This window comes from Oncorhynchus nerka, linkage group LG9a (genome assembly GCF_034236695.1).
Source record: "Oncorhynchus nerka isolate Pitt River linkage group LG9a, Oner_Uvic_2.0, whole genome shotgun sequence".
In the NCBI taxonomy this organism is placed as follows: Eukaryota; Metazoa; Chordata; class Actinopteri; order Salmoniformes; family Salmonidae; genus Oncorhynchus; species Oncorhynchus nerka.
The window spans coordinates 63587457-63611776 of record NC_088404.1 but is presented as its reverse complement, the minus strand read 5'-3'; positions in this window follow the sequence as shown (position 1 = coordinate 63611776).

Below are 24320 nucleotides of genomic sequence, written 5' to 3'. Positions count from 1 at the left end.
TGTGACTTGTGTATGTCCTCATTGGGTGTGGGTGGGTGCGGTTGTCAGGAGGGCTATCAGGATGGCTGACAGTGGGGGTGCTCAGAGGGGTTGGGGTCCCCTGGGCTTGGAGTTCTTCATTTGTCTGTCCTGCTGTGATGTCGAGGCTATGGTCAGGGGCTTAGGTGGGCTTTTCTGCTGGCTTCTCTGAGGGGGTGCCAAGCTCTCTAATGAGTTGTTCTCTGTCGCACAACATCCCCCTCACCCTCTCCTCCAGAACTTCTCTTCTCATGCTCTCTCTCTCTCTCAATTTTGATTCAATTTAAGGGGCTTTATTGACATGGCAAACATATGTTTTGTAACAAATGCGCTGAGAGTCAGGAAGCAAGTACAGGGAGTGAGTATTTAATAAATAAACAGAACAGAAACCAAAGAACACAAACAATGCACTGACATGGAACAGAGTCAATAACGCCTGAGGAATTAACCAATGGGAGTGACAGATATAGGGAAGGTAATCGAGGATGTGATGGAGTCCAGGTGAGTGTCTTGAAGCACTGGTGTGCCTGATGATGGTGACAGGTGTGCGTAATAATCAGCAGCCTGGTGACCTGGAGGCCGAAGAGGGAGTATACGGGACATATTTACATTGCCAAAGCAAGTGAAATAAATAAACAAAAGTGAAATAAACAATAACAAATTAACAGTAAACATTACACTCACAAACGTTCCAAAAGAATAATAACATTTCAAATCATATTATGTATATATACAGTGTGGTAAGGAATAAACATTAATACTAGTAGTATTTCCAATGGTGTTTGTTCTTCACTGGTTGACCTTTTCTTGTGGCAACAGGTCACAAATCTTGCTGCTGTGGTATTTCACCCAATATATATGGGAGTTAATCAAAATTGGATTTGTTTTTTAATTATTTGTGGGTCTGTGTAATCTGAGGAAAATATATGTGCACATAGCCTGTCTTCTTTTGAGAGCCAGGTCTGTCTTCGGCGGCGGCCTTTCTCAATAGCAAGGCTATGCTCACTGAGTCTATACATAGTCAAAGATTTCCTTAATTTTGGGCCAGTCAGGTATTCTGCTTCTCTCTCTCTATCTCTCACGCGAGCAAACACACAGAGACAAAACAAAAAACCTCAGTGATGTTGGTAAATCATTAATGGGTGAGCAATCGTTTTGTATTGAGTGGTTCTTCCACGCTGCAAGATTATATTTACCTTTGTCTGTTTTCTTTATTTCTTCTCTCTCTCTCTCTAGACAAAGGTATATAAAACTGTACATAACTAATAGTATAGTAGACTATACTTACTGTGTGGAAGAACTCAATACAAATTGATTGCTCACACATTCATGTTTTACCGACATCACTCATTAGACTTTCTTGTCTGACATAGTGGTCTACCCATGCTGTAGTTTCACTATCCGACAACTCTGTTCCTTGTGACTGGGCTTAACCTCTTAAGTCGACCCTCTACTTTTTTGAACATTTTGTTAAAAATCGCGCAACATTTCAGCGCCCTGCTACTCATGCCAGGAATATAGTATATGCATTTGCTTAGTCTGTGTGGATAGAAAACACTCAGATGTTTAAAAAACTGGTTAAATCACTGCTGTGGCTTTACCAGAACGGCATTTACATCGAAAAGCACAGGAAAAACTGATCACTGAAAATGGGAAAATATATCCATGCGCTACTTGAACCCATTGATAAAGGTGAACCACAATTAATTGACTGAGGTTGCAGTACCTACAGCTTCCACACGGTGTCTAGAGTCTTGTCATTTCCCTTCGAGTTTTTTCTTGGTCAAACACATGCAGGACACCGTATCTCCTCCGGTCTAGGACCGGATATTTTCGTTGAGTTTCTAGCCGGACATTTTTCCAGACGGACAGCTAATGATCTTTACATCGCCTCCTGATGAATTTTATCGCTTATTAACGTTTACTAATACCTAAAGTTGCATTACAAACGTATTTCGAAGTGTTTTGTGAAAGTTTATCGTCGACTTTTTGAATTTTAAAAAATGAAGTTACGTTTTGAAACAATGTTTTTTTCGTTTATCACACAGTCTACATATAACGATATCTAGGCTTTATATGGACCGATTTAATCGAAATAAAGACCCAAATAGTGTTTATGGGACATCTAGGAGTGCCAACAAAGAAGATGGTGAAAGGTAATGAATGTTTTCTATTTTATTGTGCGGTTTGTGTAACGCCGAAATGCTAATTATTTTGTTTACGTCCCCTGTGGGTCTTTTGGGGTGTTGCATGCTATCAGATAATAGCTTCTCATGCTTTCGCCGAAAAGCATTTTAAAAATCTGACTTGTTGCCTGGATTCACAACGAGTGTAGCTTTAATTCGATACCCTGCATGTGTATTTTAATGAACTTTTGAGTTTTAACTAATACTATTAGCATTTAGCGTAGCGCATTTGCATTTCCAGAGCTCTAGTTGGGACGCAAGCGTCCCGAGTAGAAGCAACAGGTTAATGACCGTGTTAACTGACCTCAAATGCTCTGTCTAAGCACGCTATCCCTATCCCTGTGCCCTCTCACTTGTTTTATCTGTGTGTCTATGTGTGTGTGTCCGTGCTCAGGTGAGGATGGACAGTGAACCACTCACTCAAGCACGTGTAGTGATCAAAGTTGGACTCACAATGTAATGAGATCAGTGTAAAATCAGCGTCACCCCTGGTTTGAGGTGGCACAACAGGTTCAAAAGTGATGTGGTAGAATTTGTACGTGTCATTTCTGGTGACTGGAGTTTTTTCTGATCTCATGTCCTGGTCAGGTCAAACTCTGGATCCTGTTCGTAGGCTATGACAAAATATTATTATACATAGCTTCCCTTTTCATCTGGGCTATGACTATAGGGCTGGGTTTTTTCTCGTCGGTGAATTGGAAACACTCCTTGCCTAAACAGGATCAAACCCTTTCAAACCACCACAAACCATGTTAGTATTCATTCTGAATCTGTAATCAAAAGAGAGACAACTTCAATGAACAACACTGTGTAGTTTAGTGAAATACTATAGCAGGCCTTTGCGTTATGCAAAGAATGGTTACAATGTATTTAAATATACATTTCACTCTACACTCTTAGAACAAGGTGTTGTTATCTAGAACCTAAAAGTTATTCAGTTGTCCCCATAGGAGAACCCTTTGAAGAACCCTTTTTGGTTCCAGGTAGAACCCTTTTGAGGTCCATGTAGAACCCTTCACATAGAGGTTTGTATCCGGAACCAAAAAGGGTTCTACCTGGAATCATAAAGGGTTCTCCTATGGGGACAGCCGCAAAACCCTTTTGGAACCCTTTTGGAACCCTTCATTGTAAGAGTGTATACACACAGTCTTAAGCAGTGTGGTTTCAATGTTGAAAAGTATGAAAATGTTATGTCATTAAACCTATTATTTGTCCATCTGATTACAGTGCTCTTCTGCAATTATTCATTCTGTAGGCTTTATGTAAAGGCAGGGTTACATTTAACACTATACACAGTAGACTTTGTAACAAAGTCATAAATCTTTGTATCAGGAATCAAGGTAAGACCCATATGCAGACTGTTGAAGTAACAATGTTTATTGTAACAACAGAGGCAGGCAAAGAAAGGTCAAGGCAGGCAGGGGTCGAAAATCCAGGGTAAGGCAAAGGTACAGGACGACAGGCAAGCTCAGGGTCAGGCAGAGAGGTCACAGGCGGGTACAGGGTCAGGACATGCAACAGTCGAAAACCAGGACGAGGAAAGAGAGGCTGGGAAACGATAGGAGCTCACAGGAAAAACACTGGTTAGCTTGAACGAACAAGACGAACTGGCAACAAACAGAGAACACAGGTATAAACACACAGGGGATAATAGGGAAGAAGGGCGACACCTGGAGGGGGGTGGAGACAAACACAAAACAGGTGAAACAGATCAGGGCGTGATACTTTAGATTGTTGTTCTGGGCATATTCTGGGCGTATCCACAAAGTATCTCAGAAAATCAAATCCTGTTTAAACCTGTTTTAACCCCAGGGGACGGTTGAGCTAATGTGTGCCAATGTGATTAGCTTGACGTTGCAAGTAACAAGAACATTTCCCAGGACATAGACATATCTGATATAGGCAGAAAGCTTCAATTCTTGTTAATCTACCTGCACTGTCCAACTTACAGTAGCTATTACAGTGAAAAAATACCATGCTATTGTTTGAGGAGAGTGCACAGTTATGAACTTGAAAATGTATTAATTAACTAATTAGGCACATTTTGGCAGACTTGATACAACATTTTGAACAGAAATGTAATGATTCATTGGATCAATCTAAAACTGTGCACATACACTGCTGCCATCTAAGTGGCCAATATTTAAATTGAGCCTAAACTGGAATAATACATTGTGGCCTTTCTCTTGCATTTCAAAGATGGAGGGAAAAAAATAAAACAATAAAACAAATAAAACGTTTTTTTCTTCGTATTATATTTTTACCAGTGTTATATTCTCCTACATTCATTTCACATTTCCACAAACTTCAAAGTGTTTCCTTTCAAATGGTATCAAGAATATGCATGTCCTTGCTTCAGGTTCTGAGCTACAGGCAGTTGGATTTGGGTATGTCATTTTAGGCAAAAAATAAATAAAAAAGGTTATAATCCGTAATTAAGACCAAAAAAAACTCTCAACCCAGTAGGTTTTAGGATGTTGTTTATTTACTAACTAAATAATCACAGAAATGCATAAGCAAACAACACAGTAGATATGGATACAGGGAAATGATAGGGGAGGTTCCCTAGTGGGCTAAGCCAATATGACGGCTTGGTGGACAAAGGGAAGTGGGTGTGGACTGAGAACAGGCGGAAAAGATCCGAGGGATCACTACACACAGCACTACTATAATTATATTAATTGAAATGCTAATCTTTGCACATGAATGCTCATTAATTCGGGAATAATTGCAATCAATATATATTTATGCCCAGTGTGTCGTTGTGATCTCTGTTGGAATCGTAAGTCCTTCTGTTGGATGGTCAATTAATCAGCATCTCTCTCTCTGCTTCCCTGAAGATCAAAGTTTTGTGGTTAGAATGGATACTTCAGTGTACCATTCCAGAAATGTTCTCGTAGAATAGATGTTTTGGTGGTTGTCGGTCTTCGCATCCCAGGTTGACATAATTTCTAGCTGCAGACTAGTAATTAGCAACTATGATTTGGTCTTATTCTGTAGGGATCGATAGTCTCTGAGTTTAAACATTTCCAGCCGTGTAGCTGATGCTCCACGTGGTATGTTTAGGAATTCAATAACTATTCGCAATAACTCACGCTGTATGTTTGCTTGGTCTAAACTCAAACCTGTGCCCCCTCGGTGTCCATCGAGGTACGCATGGTCTGAAGAGGATTTCCTAAGGAGGGGTTTTTATTCGTAACAATAGAAAAGGAGGTTCTATGACGCCATATCATGTCTGTGCTCACAGGGGCGGGCCAATGACATAGTTAGACTTTAAAGGGAATACAATTCTCTCACATTAATAACCTCTTAGGTATAGTGAGACGCTAGCGTCTCAAGTGGCCAATAGCCTCGGGAAATGCATAGCGCCAAATTCAAATAAAACGCGATAAAACTCAAACTTTCATTAAATCACACATGCAGGGTACTCAATTAAAGCTACACTCGTTGTGAATCCAGCCAACATGTCAGATTTTCGGCAAAAGCATGAGAAGCTATTATCTGATAGCATGCACCCCCCTGAACCAGCTGATCCAGTTGTAAACAAAAGAACTAGCTTTAGCAGGCGCTACACAAAACGCTGAAATAAAATATAAAACATGCATTACCTTTGACGAGCTTCTTTGTTGGCACTCCAATATGTCCCATAAACATCACAATTAGTCCTTTTTTTCGATTAATTCCGTCCATGTATACCCAAAATGTCAATTTATAAAGCAGGTTTGATCCGGAAAAAAACAGCTTTCCAAAACACAACGTCACTACAAAACATTTCAAAAGTTGCCTATAGACTTTGCCAAAATATTTCAAACTACTTTTGTAATACAACTTTAGGTATTTTTAAATGTTAATAGTCGATTAAATTGTTGACGGGGGAATCTGTATTCGATAGAGCAAGTAAACAAAACATGCCCCTTTTTCCCTCTTGCGTAACTCTCAACAGTGTAACGTTGTTCCAGGAAGTCCTTCTTCTTTGTTGCACCAATGATTAACTTCAACCCAATTCCAAAGACTGGTGACATCCTGTGGAAGTCGTAAGAACTGTAAAATGGGCGCTATCAAATTTCCCTTGGCAAAGACATCTGAGGGAACGGTCAGAGGGAAAAAAAATCATTCTGAACAGTTTTTCCTCTGGGTTTTGCCTGCTACATAAGTTCTGTTATAGTCACCTACATGATTGAACCAGTTTTAGAAACTTCAGAGTGTTTTCTATCCTACTAATCATATGCATATAATATATTCCTGGCATGAGTAGCAGGAAGTTGAAATTGTGCACGCTATTTATCCAAAAGTGGAAATGCTGCCCCCTATCTCTAAGAAGTTTAGGTTTAACATCACATTACATTAACAAATAGTTTCATCTTTACTCACTCATTTTATATAAGAATTAGATGCCGAACCCCATAATTGGAAATGTATACATTCAGAGATGTAGTTACAGTTGAAGTCGGAAGTTTGCATACACCTTAGCCAAATACATTTAAACTCAGTTTTTCACAATTCCTGACATTTAGTCCCAGTAAAAATGCCCTGTCTTAGGTCATTTAGGATCACTACTTCATTTTAAGAATGTGATATGTCAGAATAAGAGTAGAGAGAATTATTTATTTCAGCTTTTATTTTTTCATCACATTCTCAGTGGATTTACATACATTCAATTAGTATTTGGTAGCATTGCCTTTAAATGGTTTAACTTGTGTCAAACATTTTGGGTAGTCTTCCACAAGCATCCCACAATAAGTTGGGTGAATTTTGGCCCATTCCTCCTGACAGAGCTGGTGTAACTGAGTCAGATGTGTAGGCCTCCTTGCTGACACACAGTTTTCAGTTCTGCCCACAAGTTTTCTATGGGATTGAGGGCAGGGCTTTGTGATGGCCACTCCAATACCTTGACTTTGATGTCCTTAAGCCATTTTGCCACAACTTTGGAAGTATGCTTGGGGTCATTGTCAATTTGGAAGACCCATTATTTCCTCATGACGCCAACTATTTTGTGGAGTGCACCAGTCCCTCCTGCAGCAAAGCACCCCCACAACATGATGCTGCCACCCCATGCTTCACGGTTGGGATGGTGTCCTTTGGCTTGCAAGCCTCCCCTTTTTTCCTCCAAACATAACGATGATAATTATGGCCAAACAGTTCTATTTTTGTTCCATCAGACTAGAGGACATTTCTCCAAAAAGCACGATCTTTGTCCCCATGTGCAGTTGCAAACCTTAGTCTGGCTTTTTTATAGCGGTTTGTAGCAGTGGCTTCTTCCTTGCTGAGCGGCCTTTCAGGTAATGTCGATATAGGACTCATTTTACTGTGGATATAGATACTTTTGTACCTGTTTCCTCTAGCATCTTCACAAGGTCTTTTGGTGTTCTGTGATTGACTTACACTTTTCGCACCAAAGTACATTCATCTCTAGGAGACAGAACACGTCTCCTTCCTGAGCGGCATGACGGCTGCAGGGTGACATAGTGTTTATACTTGCGTACTATTGTTTGTACAGATGAACGTGGTACCTTCAGGCCTTTGGAAATTGCTCCCAATGATGAACGAGACTTGTGGATGTCTACCAACCAGACTTGAGGTAGGCCTTGAAATACATCCACAGGTACACCTCCAATTGACTCAAATGATGTCAATTAGCCTATCAGAAGCTTCTAAAGCCACGACATCATTTTCTGGAATTTTCCAACCTGTGTGTAAAGGAACAGTCAACTTAGTGTATGTAAACCTCTGACCTACTGGAATTGTGATACAGTGAAATATTCTGTCAATAAACAATTGTTGGAAAATGTATTTGCGTCATGCACAAAGTAGATATCCTAACCGACTTGTCAAAACTATAGTTTGTTAACAAGGAATTTGTGGAGTGGTAAAAAAATGCGTTTTAATGACTCCAACCTAAGTGTATGTAAACTTCCGACTTCAGCTGTATGTGTGTTTCCTGTCCTCTCTGAGGTCACCAAATAAAACACACTCGTCATACCCGTGCCTTAAGTGTCCATGGACAATTCCCACCTTCCCACAAGTGGACATTTTGAATCAAATTCCCATTTTGGCGTTCGCCATGTGAAATTATTTTTTCTCTCGATGTGTCTCTCTTTCTGCATGGCCTGGGGCAGAGAGTCTCCGCCAGGAATTTACGACCTTAGATAACAGAACCTGGGTGTAGGAGAGAGAGAGAGAGAGAGATGCCACGATCTATACCCAGAAAGGGCCACGTCATGACAACATTGTTGCAAATAATTGGGAATAACCAATCGCGATAATGCATCGCCAGCTGTGAACTCTATTGCACGCTTCCAACAACTATGGTTACTGTGACTGTAGGCCTATATCTGATGTTGCAATGGAAAAAACATTTGATACAATTTTTGGCCTGAAGCAATGACTTAGTCTAGGCCTACTCTTAAATCTTTCCTAATATGTTGGCATGCATGCATTTTTTAAAATCCAATTCTGACGGTTGTCAAAAGTGGAAATCAGATAATATTACAGGTATATCAAGGCTCTAGTCACTCCCGTTTAACAAATATAAATCACTTTTGCATAGCTAGGCTACTCTGAAGCTAACGTTAGTAGTTTGTTGCCTAGCTAGAGACTGGATCATTCTAGCTTGTGATAGAGGACGACTAAAGAGCTTTTATGAACTGCTTTTATTAACATACATACCTTGTTTTCCATGAAAATTAATGTTCGCTCTCTGTAGCTAGGAGACCAATGTGACTGACAAGTGAACATACCTGTTGCAGCGAGCATGGGGATTACTGCGTAAAATACAGGGTTGTATTCACTAGATAAAACAGAGGCAAAAGGGGCTGAAATTGAGGAAGGTACTATGTCAACTTGTTCAATAAGAAATGTCTGCTTTCCCTTTCGCTGTAAAACATTTTTCAACATTTTTATGATGTGAACTCATGAATATGTCTGGTAAAAGTGTCAGTGCTGCTGCTTTGAAACCTCTCTCTCTCTCTCTCTCTCTCTCTCTCTCCCCCCCCTCTCACCCTCCACATCCCCCCTCTCTCTCTGGGATGTTGGAACCACTCCATGACATATACCTGCCTCAGCACTCTGGTGGCAAAGATAATGAGCGAGGGAGAGTGGAGGAGAGGAGAGGAGGGAGGGAGCGAGGGATTGAGGGACTAGCCCTCTACAGCAGTGACTGCCAATGAGTGCATTAGGCTGCAGTCTCACTGACACCGAAGTGCCAGACATGTTATCTGCCCTCTGTTGACGTATTTGTGTCTGTGTGAGAGAGCGACTTTGTGTTTGTGTACATGTGTGTGTGTGCATCTGTGAGTGCATGTGTGTGCAGATATACATGTGTGTGCGTGTTTGTTTGTGTATTTAGGTATACTGTTTCTAAGCACGTGTAGGTGTGAGAGTGTTAAAGTGTGAGGGTATTGTTTCTATGTTTGACTGGTTACTTTAGTTTATGTGAATGTGTGATGCCAACGTTTCTCAGTGACTCCAAGCCTCATGGACGGTTGAGGCTCAGGGGCCCTGTGGTCTCTCCTCACCCCAGTTCCACCTCAGTTGTAAATCAGGATATTATTTATTTTGGCGATATATCGTATCGTTTTGACAATATCGCAATTTTATTGTTAATTCCAGTATTCACTCTCATGTCTCTCCCTCTCTTGTTCCTCTGCAACAGTAATATGTTTGGAACATTGAACCGCAATAAAATCACAGTATCGAAATGCGATACATGTATAATTGTGAGAATCGTGAGAATTGCAATACTTATCATATCGGCACCTAAGCGTCGTGATGATATTTTATTGTGAGGTCCCTGGCAATTCCCAGCCCTACTCACCACGGTGGGGGTACATCTCCTCTCACACCCCCTTGGGCCTGAAATCTCCAGCTAGTTTTATCAACTCCCTATTTCATTTTTATTTTAGCTTTATTTTGACAGGGAGTCAATGCTGATGTCTTTTTCCCATATCAGCCCAGTATAGCACCACAATACACATCAAAATGCAATGAACACATTAAATTACACATTTATATACACATTAAAATACAATCATAAAAACAGACACTTCAGTAAAAAGGTCCCCTAACAGCCAGCTGAAATGCCCTAGAGGCACCAGTTCCTCCAATTGTAAACTGTATTGTAGAACATTGTACAAGTAAGTTGCAAAAAAAACTAAAAGCAGATCTACCCAACTCAGTGCAGATGTAAGGGATCTCCAGAGTTAGCCATCCCTGAGCCCAGGTCCTGTAGCCCGTACATCTATATGTTAACAATTTGGTAAGGTATGGTGGAAGTTTATGCAAGAGGGCTTTATAGGCGCAAAGGACGCAATGCAACAATCTACGATACTTCAAGGAGTGCCAGCCCACTTTCTGATACAAAATGCAATGATTTTTACTGAACCTATCTCCTGCAATAAAATGCAATTCACTTTGATAAACTGCATTCAATGGCTTCACTACAGTGGCAGCTGCATTCATATAGACTATCACCCATAGTCAATAACAGGAATGAAATTTGACTGAATTATTTGTTTTCTGCTATTTAACAAAAGACAGGACTTGTTCCTATAGAAGAAGCATAATAAAGTAGAAAAAAGAGGGATAAAAAGAGGAATAGAGTACCTTGTTTTCCCAATCAATTAGATTTTGATCAGGAGAGTCGGTGTTGTGATGGGACATACTTGTGTTTTTGTTGTTGTTTTGGATATGTTAGTATGTCTTCTCTTATCTGATGGGCACGAACTGTTCTGCTCACTCCTTTATTCTATTTTGACTTCCCAATCATTGGTGGGTTTGTTGAGACAGCTTGTGAATACTAACTGCGAACGTGGGATGAAATGATGCATGTAGGTGTTTGTGTGTGCTCGCACGTCTGTGTGTGTCTGTGTTTGTGGTTCAGCGTGTCCTTTCATTTTGTTTTGCCTTAGCGACAGAGGAAAGGAGGAGGAAAGAGGACTAGATCCAAATTAAACATGGTGTGACACCAAGTTGGGTGACATATCATTCCCGATGCTGTGTATGTTGTCACAACATTCCCTGAGATCCCTTTGAATTTATTTCCTTTAATTGTCACTATTGTGACTCTTGTTGTAGTGGTGTTTTTGTGTGCTGATGTTTTCTGTTCCTCGTTAGGTGTGAATATTGAAAGAATGTGGATAGATGAAATGGGTCAAATAAAAACAGGTTTGGTGCTGGCTTGTGGAGAACACACACACACAGGAGTGAGATAACCTCTGACCCTGTTCTCTCCCCCTACCCCCTCACTGGTCACCAGGGAGAGAAGGAGGGATGGAGGGATGAGGAGGGTGGTAGAAGGGGGTGGTGGTAGACAAGTGCAGACACCATGATGAATATTTTGGCCTAGTCCCGGTTTCCCTCACTTGCTGGGATTGGTCAAGTTCACAGCTAGTACAATTTCCTGGCCTAGATGTGTGTGAAATCCCTGAAAACCGCCTCCTCCCTTCTTCCCTACTATATTCTCTCTCCATCTATCCAACTCAACCCCTCATCCATACTCCCCTCTCCTCACTCCCGTCCTCTGTCTCCCCTTATCCTCATTCTCCAATCACCCCATTTCCCCTTCTGTACTTTCTATCTTCTTATCCCCCTTCATCCTTTCCTCCACTTCCTGTAACTCCTGCCCTCCTTCCTTCCCCTTCTCCACCTTCTTCCTTACTCCCTCTGTCCATCCCACTTCTTCCTTTCCTCCTTATTTTCCTCTTCTCCCCTACTTCCTCTACCCCCTATTCTTCCCTAGTTCCTCTCTCCTCACCTGTTCCTCCTTCCTCCATATTTCCTCTTTCATCCCCCTTCTTACTTACTTCCCCTTCTCTACACCCTACCATTAAACCCATTGACCCTAGGTAGCCAGTGCAGTGGAGGATGCACTTCCCTGCACTGGTTCACTGTTGGTTGGTTATATTTGGTGCTGTGTTATAAGGGCTTGATGATACTGTGCTAGATGGTTGTGTTAGACTGGTTCAATTTGTTAACCCAGCTTGAACTGGAGTCTGGCAGAGTGTGTGTGTTAGGTTTAATATTTCCCTGTATTTTACAAATGTTCCATCCTGAAATGAAATCCCTTTTCTCCCAGGGAAACTGGTGTGTTATACATCAAATCTAGCATTTTCTTATTGCATTCATTATCATTCATTAGCCTAAAAATATAATATTCATTTGAAAGCAATAAAGTCATTGATAATCTCACGTCTTGTTTTAAAATGTGTATTCATGTCATTGGGGTTTGATTGAAGTCATCGAGGCAAAAATAGAACACGTTCAAATGAACAAACCACTTTATAAAACATTCAGGGTACGTCAGGGCATTCTTTGCTAATGTAGGCATAGGCTATTCACAGGAGTGCTATGATAATTCATTAAATAAATAAATCAACACAGTAGACTTACAGTAGGCCAATAATAAATCAGGCTTTTTACAAAAGAAAATGTTGGTGAAAACACATTGGCTAGCCTATATCATATGCAAATACTGTAACAATACAGAGGCGGATGCAAGATGCAAGCAACGATGGTTTAATGAATACAGGTTACAGCAGCAACAGGACAGACAGACTGTACTCAGACGGAATCCGACCCAGGGACTAGGGCGCATCCTCCTATGAAAGCGTGCTGAGAAACCCAGGGGAGAGTGTCCGGATGGGTAGGAAGGAGCACAGCAGATAATCCACACAAGGGCGGCGAGAGATGAGCACGGACACACGACACAACCTCAGGGAAGTAACAACGATCTGACAACAAGAAACACTGGTTACAGAACATATAAGTGATTCCAGCTGGCGCAGACAATCAGGCCGAGATTGGGAACCACGCCCACACAAACACGGGAGAGAGAGAGAGAGAGAGAGAGAGAGAGAGGAAAAGGAAAAGGAGGCAGTGGATTCATGAACCGTGACAAATACAGCCACAATATAAAATTAATTAAACATGAGCCTTCTGGCTACATGAACTTGATGTTGATGCTGAAAAAGATGGGAAGCGAGAAGAAACAGACACCCAGGCTACGAGCTGAGAGGGGTCTGCGCAGAACAGTTGAGAAAGTGATTTTCACAGCTATGCCCTCCGTAAGGCAACAAAAGAGGCCAAACGACAGTAAGGGATGAAGTGGATTCACAATTCAACTGCTCAGACACTAGACGTATGTGGCAGGGACTCCAGACAATCATGGATTATAAAGGGAAAGCCAGCCGCGGTGCGAAAACCCACTCCTCACTCCCAGACAAGCTAAACACCTTCTTCGCCCACTTTGAGACGCAAATGTGGGCCTCCGATGCGGGCCACCGACACTCACGAGGACTGAGAGCTCAGCCTTCAACACCATAGCACCCTCCAAGCTCATCACTAGGCTCAGGGCCCTGGGTCTGAACCCTGCACTGTGCAACTGGGTCCTGGACATCCTGACAGGCCGAACCCAGGTGGTGAAGGTAAGCATCAACACCTCTACTACGCTGATCCTCAACACGGGGGTCCCACAAGGGGGCGTGCTCAGCCCCTCCTGTACACCCTGTTCACCCATGACTGTGTGGCCACGCACATCTCCAACTCAATCATCAGGTTTGCTGACAACACAGCAGTGGTAGGCCTGTTACCAACAATGATGAGACAGCCTACAGGAAGGAGGTGAGGTCCCTGGTGAATTTGTGACAGGAAAATAATCTCTCCCTCAATGTCAACAAAACGAAGAAGCTGATCGTGGACTTGAGAGAGAGAACACACCACCATGCACATTGACAGGGCCGCAGTGGAGAAGGTGAAAAGCTTCAAGTTCCTCGAGGTGCACATGACTGAACCTGAAATGGTCCATTAGCACAGCATATTAGAGAAGCGCAAATGTGCTTCTAATTGGAACGTTTGATAAACTTGTGAACAAAATTCATAACACAGTCCTGTGAAAATTATTAAGGAGTTTGAGTTTGGAAAACACTGAGATCCTCTGCGCAATGTAATCTAATCAAATGTCTAATGTATAAATGAAATGCATAAACTGCATGTTTAAATGCAATTAAAGAGGACAAAATGGGATGACATTTTTAAACACATCTAAAATGCTGAACTTGCTAATTTCAATGCAAAATAGGTCAATATTCTGACACAAATGACTGTCTTTTAAAGCATTAAAGGAGCTCTAAAGTGCATTGCGTTTAACAATCAAATCAACAAGGGTGTAATTGTAAATTTTGTGAATTAAAAGTGGGCTATTGCGGACCAAAACCTGCATAAGACTCAACTGCAAAGGACAGAGGAGCATTTAAATTCACTCTGCAGGCCAGAGAAGCAAACTTAGAGTGTGTACACACAACATTTATTAAATAAAACATCATTCTTGTTGGTGGAGGAAATGTTGAAATTGTGAATGAAATTCTTGGGGTATTTTATGTTGTTTTCAATGACAGGAATGCTCACGAATCTGTGTCAATGCTGTTCACAGAGGAGGAAAAGGAATAGGAGAGCATTAACTATTATCAACCAAGAATGAACACCTACAGTGCCTTCAGAAAGTATTCACACCCCTTGACTTTTTCACATTTTATTGTGTTACAGCTTGAATTTAAAATGTATTAAATTGAAATTGATTTTCACACAATACCCCACAATGTCAAAGTGAAATTGTGTTTTTAGAAATTGTTAAAATTTTCTTTTTTTTAAAGCTGAAATGTCTTGAGTTAATAAGTATTCAACCCCTTTGTTATGGCAAGCCTAAATACTGTACGTTCAGAGGCAAAAATGTGACCCGTTTCAGGAAACTAGGCATATGGTCACTACCTCACACGAGAACCATTTGAACATAATATTTTTTTAATCAAAATGCGTTTTTTAGAAGAAATGCCTTCTTGAACATGTGAACTTTCATGTGCCTTAATAACAAACAGGTATGCCTCCTGTAAATAAGAATATAATTGTTATTACGAGCCTAGTTGGTTTAGCCACAGAAAGTCAGCAACCTTTCCTCTAGCCATAAATGGCTGAGATAATGACTGGGCTGGACATGCCGAGAGATGAGTTTGGATTGATCTACCATATAGCACGCTTCTGTCTATTTTAGCTGGTTCGTATGTGTAGGTAATCCTGTCTATCTCAACTTTTTTTGAAATATATTGCTTAGTAGTTCTGCATAAGTGTTGCTCTCCACTTTCCGATTTTTGAAATCACCTGTCTCTGGATTACATCTTAAAACTAAGGCATCCGTGACAGGGAGAAGCATCCAACCATGACGTATACGGGTAAGATAGTCTAGCGAGCTACATTTTCAGATATTACAGATATTACATTTTGACGAAGTCATTTTCATTTCAAGTTAGTCTACTGTTAGCTAGCTAGCTAATGTTATCTGGCTGGCTCACTAGCTAACGTTAAGTGTATGTTCTTATTATTCATAGCTCAGAGTAATTTGCTTGAATTCCGGGTGCATTCGTGAATTCAGTCTGGCCATCTACATTCTCGTCTGAGTGTGCCAGAGAGCAGAATAACTGATGAATTTATGAACACCTGTTGAATATGGCCGTTGTCAATAGACGTTGGAAAAAATGTGTAATTAAATTGTTGCCAGCAGCACAGTTACAGTCACCAACACTCTGAATAACATGAAAACAACCTAACCAGCTCTGCTAGGGCAAGTAAAATGGTCAGAATGGGGTGTTCTCTCATTTGTTTCTGGAAGTAGCTAGCACGCTAGCCAATGTTACACAATTAGCTTGACTGCCGTTATGAGGTCAGAACGTTCGCATCAACCCTACTCATTGGCCAGAGCATCCAGTGTGCTCTATAAACTCTCTGAAAGCGAAACCCTCTGAATTTACTAACGGACAATCTGACAGCACAGTTGCAATCACCAATGCTCTGGATAACGTAACAGCCTAACCAGCTCTACCATGGCTGTTCTGTAATTTGTGTCTGGAAGTAGCTAGCAAATTAGCTTGGGTGCTTGACTGCTGTCGTTAGTACAGACCGCTCAGAACAACCTTTAAATAGATAACTGAGGCTAAAGAGGGAGTGAACGATGTTGAACGGGTGTAGACAAAGAAGGGCTCTCCAGTAGTAGTACCAAAACATTCAAACAGCATTTTCTTAAAAGTGAGTTTACAAGTTTATCAAATTTAAAAGCATAATTACTTTCCCATTGTTCCTCAACTGTAGTCTATGATATACCATTTTATAGCTCTGAGTCTCTACTTTTATTGAATGTAAAAAACACAATTGCAAATTTTGCTACTACTAGTTCCCCTTTGGGAACTCCCCCCACCCCCCCTGAGCTGTAATGTGGCGCAGGGAACGCAATAAATAATCCTAAAAATATTTAACCTCCACAGAATCGCTTGAAAAATGGCTCAAATGAAAGATAAAGAAGTTATTTATCTACCCAGCAAGTCAGATTTCTAAAATGTTTTACGGCGAAAACATAGCACATATTTATGTCCAACCACCACTGCATACATACCTCATTAGCATAGCCAAGTAGGAAAAAATGTGCAATCAACAAACGCAGGATTAAAAGAAAAATCATTTCACTAACCTTTTGAAATCTTCATCAGATGACAGTAATATAACATGTTACACAGTACATTCATTTTTTTTTCAATAATATGCAATATATATCCATAAATCTCTGTTTACAATTATGCATCGTTCAAAAAATTCTACTGCAATGTCAGGAGAAATAAAATAGCTCCGGCAGATAACGTCAGCTAACAAGGAATACACATCATAAACTTTGACTAAATATGCATGTTTTACATATGTATGGCAAGATAAACTTCTTCTAAATGCAATCGCTATGTTACAATTATTTTTAACGTTACATTTGGCGTTCACTAGGCTATAATAGAGAGTCGGCGCTCCCATTTAGCATACTGACTCCTCTATCTTGGAGTCGACAGAAACCCAAAATGAAGACATAAATATTCCCTTACCATGGCTGTTCTTCCTTCAGAAGACCTGGAAGGGTTAATACTCACCAAGTTAGCGTTCAGTTTTCAAGTCTGTGTCTTTCCGTTCTCAAACTAGACACTTTTCGGTCGAAATGTATGCAAATTTCAAGTGGATGCGCACCAAAACGTCGAAAGTATACATTATATTTCGAGTAAACTTGTCAAACTATGTTTATAATTAAGCCTTAACATGTTATAAAGGTCTACAGCAATCGTGAGGGCGAACAGAGAAACACACGTTGTTCAGTCCATCCTGAGGGAAAGAGAGAGAAATTTCCCAGCTCCCATTGGTGAAACTTTTTTTTTGCGTCACCGGGACGTTTGGGCACGCTGAACGTCTCGTGAGCGCGCGATTCTCACAGTTACATGCCTCATCGAAAGCAGGCTTCACGCTGAAGACGTAGAAACTGTTTCCATGGTTATAACTGCTTGGGAAGTGTGTATACGATGACGTTGAAGTGGTGGCAACTTTTTTCATTACAAGAGAGACTTTGGGAGAATGCATGCCCTGAGACTTCTGCTTTACATAGAGACAAAATTTAAACGGTTTTATAAGCTTTAGAGTGTTTCCTATTCGATAATAATTTTTATATGCATATATTAGCAACTTTTGACAAAAATTTATCATGGTTTATATGGGTGCCGAATTCCTCCAGAAGGGGCAGTATTCAGGGCTAGCCCTAACAGGATAAGACCGTATTGAGCCGGTCGGTCACAAATGTGCTTAACAAGTCACATAAGTTGCATGGACTCTGTGTGCAATTTTATTCCAATATGGCGTAGCAGTGAAGACGTGTTTGTTTTGTCCTCTCGTGTATTTTTGTATTTTTTCGTATTTTTTGTATATATATTTCAATTTATTTTCAATCTCTTTTCGATTTTTAAAAAATTCGATTATACCTTCCGGTAACCTGCCTCACCCAATGTGATCGCTATTATTTTCAATTTTAGAACACATTCAAGAATCTCCAGAAGCTAACCAGCTAATTAGCTACAAGCTATTTAGTCATTGTTAACCACTGCTTTTACCTTCTGCACAGATACCAGCCATGTTTTTAGCCTGGACAATACTCGCCTGTCTACCAATATCGCTTGTCTACAAATATCGGACTGTCTCTCCACAACAACACCTAGCTAGCTAGCTCACAGCTTGCAGTTAGCTAGCTCACAGCGAGCTAGCTCACAGCTAGCTTTCACTCACCGTGGCACCAAATACCGAAGCTATTCCCTGAGGCCCACCTCTCAGCCTACTCAGCTGTTCACCCGAACCCCACTCATACACGGCTAGAGCCCAAAACTCCACCGGATCCTTGCTGTAAACTCTGGACCTTGGCACCAGATCACCGCTGCTACCGATTGGATATAGTGGCTAACGCCACTGCCAAGAAGCTAGCACCAGTTAGCCGTGAGCCAGGCACATCTCCCGGCTAGCAAACTAAACTCCACAATACCTCTTTCGCCATCTGGCTTGGATTCTCTGTCGACACGGCGCCCCGCCGCACCACCACGACTGGTCTGCCGACGAATACTCCATCCGCTGTGCCTTCATCCGGCCTCCGTCGGAGCAGACGCTACTAACATTAAATGCCGTGTCGCTAGCATAGTGGGGCTCCCCTGTTCCATCTACTGCTGCCCCCTGGACACTATGATCACTTGGCTACATAGCTGATGCCTACTGGACTGTCCATTAATCACGGTACTCCATTCTGTTTATTTATTTTTTATCTGTCGGCCCCAGCCGCAAACTCAGGCTCTGTGTGTAGTTATTCCGACCCTCTCTGCCTAGAGTCATTGCCATTTTACCTGCTGTTGTTGTGTTAGCTGATTAGCTGTTGTTGTCTCACCTGTTGTTTTAGCTATCTCTCCCAATCAACACCTATCTCTCTCTTCATCACTCAATACCTAGGTTTACCTCCACTGTATTCACATCATACCATACCTTTGTCTGTACATTATACCTTGATGCTATTTTATCGCCCCCAGAAACCTCCTTTTACTCTGTTCCAGACGTTCTAGACGACCAATTCTTATTGCTTTTAGCCGCACCTTATACTACTCCTCCTATGTTCCTCTGGCGATGTAGAGGTGAATCCAGGCCCTGCAGTGCCTAGCTCCACTCCTATTCCCCAGGCGCTCTCTTTTGACGACTTCTGTAACCGGCTATTAAGCCTTGGTTTCATGCATGTTAACATTAGAAGCCTCTTCCCTAAGTGTGTTCTATTCACTGCTTTAGCACACTCTGCCAACCCGGATGTTCTAGCTGTGTCTGAATCCTGGCTTAGGAAGACCACCAAAAATTCAGAAATTTTTATTCCAAACTACAACATTTTCAGACAAGATAGAACTGCCAAAGGGGGCGGTGTTGCAATCTACTGCAAAGATAGCCTGCAGAGTTCTGTCCTACTATCCAGGTCTGTACCCAAACAATTTGAACTTCTACTTTTAAAAATCCACCTCTCTAAAAACAAGTCTCTCACCGTTGCCGCCTGCTATAGACCACCCTCTGCCCCCAGCTGTGCTCTGGACACCATATGTGAACTGATTGCCCCCCATCTATCTTCAGAGCTCGTGCTGCTAGGCGATCTAAACTGGAACATGCTTAACACCCCAGCCATCCTACAATCTAAACTTGATGCCCTCAATCTCACACAAATTATCAATGAACCCGCCATCGATAAGAAACATTACTGTGTAGCCGTATTCATTGATCTGGCCAAGGCTTTCGACTCTGTCAATCACCACATCCTCATCGGCAGACTCGACAGCCTTGGTTTCTCAAATGATTGCCTCGCCTGGTTCACCAACTACTTCTCTGATAGAGTTCAGTGTGTCAAATCGGAGTGTCTGCTGTCCTGACCTCTGGCAGTCTCTATGGGGGTGCCACAGGGTTCAATTCTTGGACCGACTCTTCTCTGTATACATCAATGAGGTCGCTCTTGCTGCTGGTGAGTCTCTGATCCACCTCTACGCAGACGACACCATTCTGTATACTTCTGGCCCTTCTTTGGACACTGTGTTAACAACCCTCCAGGCAAGCTTCAATGCCATACAACTCTCCTTCCGTGGCCTCCAATTGCTCTTAAATACAAGTAAAACTAAATGCATGCTCTTCAACCGATCGCTACCTGCACCTACCCGCCTGTCCAACATCACTACTCTGGACGGCTCTGACTTACGTGGACAACTACAAATACTTAGGTGTCTGGTTAGACTGTAAACTCTCCTTCCAGAACCATATCAAACATCTCCAATCCAAAGTTAAATCTAGAATTGGCTTCCTATTTCGCAACAAAGCATCCTTCACTCATGCTGCCAAACATACCCTTGTAAAACTGACCATCCTACCAATCCTCGACTTTGGCGATGTCATTTACAAAATAGCCTCCAATACCCTACTCAACAAATTGGATGCAGTCTATCACAGTGCAATCCGTTTTGTCACCAAAGCCCCATATACTACCCACCATTGCGACCTGTACGTTCTCGTTGGCTGGCCCTCGCTTCATACTCGTCGCCAAACCCACTGGCTCCATGTCATCTACAAGACCCTGCTAGGTAAAGTCCCCCCTTATCTCAGCTCGCTGGTCACCATAGCATCTCCCACCTGTAGCACACGCTCCAGCAGGTATATCTCTCTAGTCACCCCCAAAACCTATTCTTTCTTTGGCCGCCTCTCCTTCCAGTTCTCTGCTGCCAATGACTGGAACGAACTACAAAAATCTCTGAAACTGGAAACACTTATCTCCCTCACTAGCTTTAAGCACCAACTGTCAGAGCAGCTCACAGATTACTGCACCTGTACATAGCCCACCTATAATTTAGCCCAAACAACTACCTCTTTCCCAACTGTACTTAATTTATTAATTTATTTTGCTCTTTTGCACCCCATTATTTTTATTTCTACTTTGCACATTCTTCCATTGTAAAACTACCATTCCAGTGTTTTACTTGCTATATTGTATTTACTTTGCCACCATGGCCTTTTTTGCCTTTACCTCCCTTCTCACCTCATTTGCTCACATTATATATAGACTTGTTTATACTGTATTATTGACTGTATGTTTGTTTTACTCCATGTGTAACTCTGTGTCGTTGTATCTGTCGAACTGCTTTGCTTTATCTTGGCCAGGTCGCAATTGTAAATGAGAACTTGTTCTCAACTTGCCTACCTGGTTAAATAAAGGTAAAATAAAAAAATAAAAATACATTACTTTATGCCCCGCTGTATGTCTCTCTCAAATGCCAATATGCCTTGTATTTTTTTATATTTTTATTTTACCTTTATTTAACTAGGCAAGTCAGTTAACAACAAATTCTTATTTTCAATGACAGCCTAGGAACAGTGGGTTTCCTGCCTGTTCAGTATAACTGCCTGTATACTGTTGTTCAGGTTAGTTATCATTGTTTTAGTTTACAATGGACCCCCTAGTTCCACTCTTCATACCTCTGATACCTCCTTTGTCCCACCGCCCACACATGGGGTGACCTCACCCATTACAACCAGCATGTCCAGAGATACAACCTCTCTTATCATCACCCAGTGACTGGGCTTACCTCCGCTGTACACGCACCCCACCATACCCCTGTTTGCGCATTATGCCCTGAATATATTCTACCACGCCCAGAAATCTGCTCCTTTCATTCTTTGGCGACCAGTTTTGATAGCGTTTAGCCGCACCCTCTTTCTACTCCTACCCTCTGTTCTGCGGGTGAAGTGGAGGTAAACCCAGGCCCTGCATGTCCCCAGGCACCCTCATTTGTTGACTTCTGTGATCGAAAAAGCCTTGGTTTCATGCATGTCAACATCAGAAGCCTCCTCCCTAAGTTTGTTTTACTCACTGCTTTAGCACACTCTTCCAACCCTGATGTCCTTGCTGTGTCTGAATCCTGGTTTAGGAAGGCCACCAAAAAATTTGAGATTTCCATACCCAATTATAAACATTTTCGTCAAGATAGAACTGCCAAATGGGGAGGAGTTGCAGTCTACTGCAGAGATAGCCCGCAAAGTAATGTCATACTTTCCAGGTCCATACCCAAACAGTTCGAACTTCTAATTTTAAAAATTAATCTCTCCAGAAATAAGTCTCTCACTGTTGCCGCCTGCTTACCGACCCCCCTCAGCTCCCAGCTGTGCCCTGGACACCATTTGTGAATTGATCGCCCCCATCTAGCTTCAGAGTATGTTCTGTTAGGTGACCTAAACTGGGATATGCTTAACACCCCGGCAGTCCTACAATCTAAGCTAGATGCCCTCAATCTCACGCAAATCATCAAGGAACCCACCAGGTACAACCCTAAATATGTAAACAAGGGCACCTTCATAGACGTTATCCTGACCAACTGGCCCTCCAAATACACCTTCGCTGTCTTCAATCAGGATCTCAGAGATCACTGCCTCATTGCCTGTATCCGCTACGGGCCTGCAGTCAAACGACCACCCCTAATCACTGTCAAACGCTCCCTAAAACACTTCTGTGATCAGGCCTTTCTAATCGACCTGGCACGGGTATCCTGGAAGGATATCGACCTCATCCTGTCAGTTGAGGATGCCTGGTCATTCTTTAAAAGTAACTTCCTCACCATCTTAGATAAGTATGCTCCGTTCAAAAAATGCAGAACTAAGAACAGATTTAGTCCCTGGTTCACTCCAGACCTGACTGCCCTCGACCAGCACAAAAAAACACAGGTGCACCTCAGCCACGCTAAAGGTACTAAACGATATCATAACTGCCATCGATAAAAGATAGTATTGTGCAGCCGTCTTCATCGACCTGGCCAAGGCTTTCGACTCTGTCAATCACCATATTCTTATCGTCACACTCAGTAGCCTCGGTTTTTCTAATGACTGCCTTGCCTGGCTCTCCAACTACTTTGCAGACAGAGTTCAGTGTGTCAAATCGGAGGGCATGTTGTCCGGTCCTCTGGCAGTCTCTATGGGGTTGCCACAGGGTTCAATTCTCGGGCCGACTCTTTTCTCTGTATATATCAATGATGTTGCTATTGCTGCAGGCGATTCCCTGATCCACCTCTACGCAGACGACACCATTCTGTATACTTCTGTCCCTTCCTTGGACACTGTGCTATCTACCCTCTAAACGAGCTTCAATGCCATACAACACTCCTTCCGTGGCCTCCAACTGCTCTTAAACGCTAGTAAAACCAAATGCATGCTTTTCAACTGTTCGCTGCCTGCACCCGCACGCCCGACAAGCATCACCACCCTGGATGGTTCCGACCTAGAATATGTGGACATCTATAAGTACCTAGGTGTCTGACTAGACTGTAAACTCTCCTTCCAGACTCATATAAAACATCTCCAATCCAAAATCAAATCTAGAATCTGCATTCTATTTCGCATCAAAGCCTCCTTCACTCACGCCGCCAAACTTACCCTAGTAAAACTAACTATCCTACCGATCCTCGACTTTGGCGATGTCATCTACAAAATGGCTTCCAATACTCTACTCAGCAAACTGGATGCAGTTTATCACAGTGCCATCCGCTTTGTTACTAAAGCACCTTATACCACCCACCACTGCGACCTGTATGTAGTCGGCTGGCCCTCGCTACATATTCGTTGCCAGACCCACTGGCTCCAGGTCATCTACAAGTACATGCTAGGTAAAGCTCCGCCTTATCTCAGTTCACTGGTCACGATGGCAACACCCACCCGTAGCACGCGCTCCAGTAGGTGTATCTCACTGATCATCCCTAAAGCCAACACCTCATTTGGCCGCCTTTCCTTCCAGTTCTCTGCTGCCTGTGACTGGAACAAATTGCAAAAATCGTTGAAGTTGGAGACTTTTATCTCCCTCACCAACTTTAAACATCTGCTATCTGAGCAGCTTACCGATCGCTGCAGCTGTACATAGTCCATTGGTAAATAGCCCACCCAATTGACCTACCTCATCCCCACTGTTTTTATTTATTTACTTTTCTGCTCTTTTGCACACCAGTATCTCTACCTGCACATGACCATCTGATCATTTATCACTCCAGTGTTAATCTGCAAAATTGTAATTATTCGCCTACCTCCTCATGCCTTTTGCACACAATGTATATAGACTATTTTTTAAAAATGTTTTATTCTACTGTGTTATTGACTTGTTTACTCCATGTGTAACTCTGTGTTGCTGTCTGTTCACACTGCTATGCTTTATCTTGGCCAGGTCGCAGTTGTAAATGAGAACTTGAT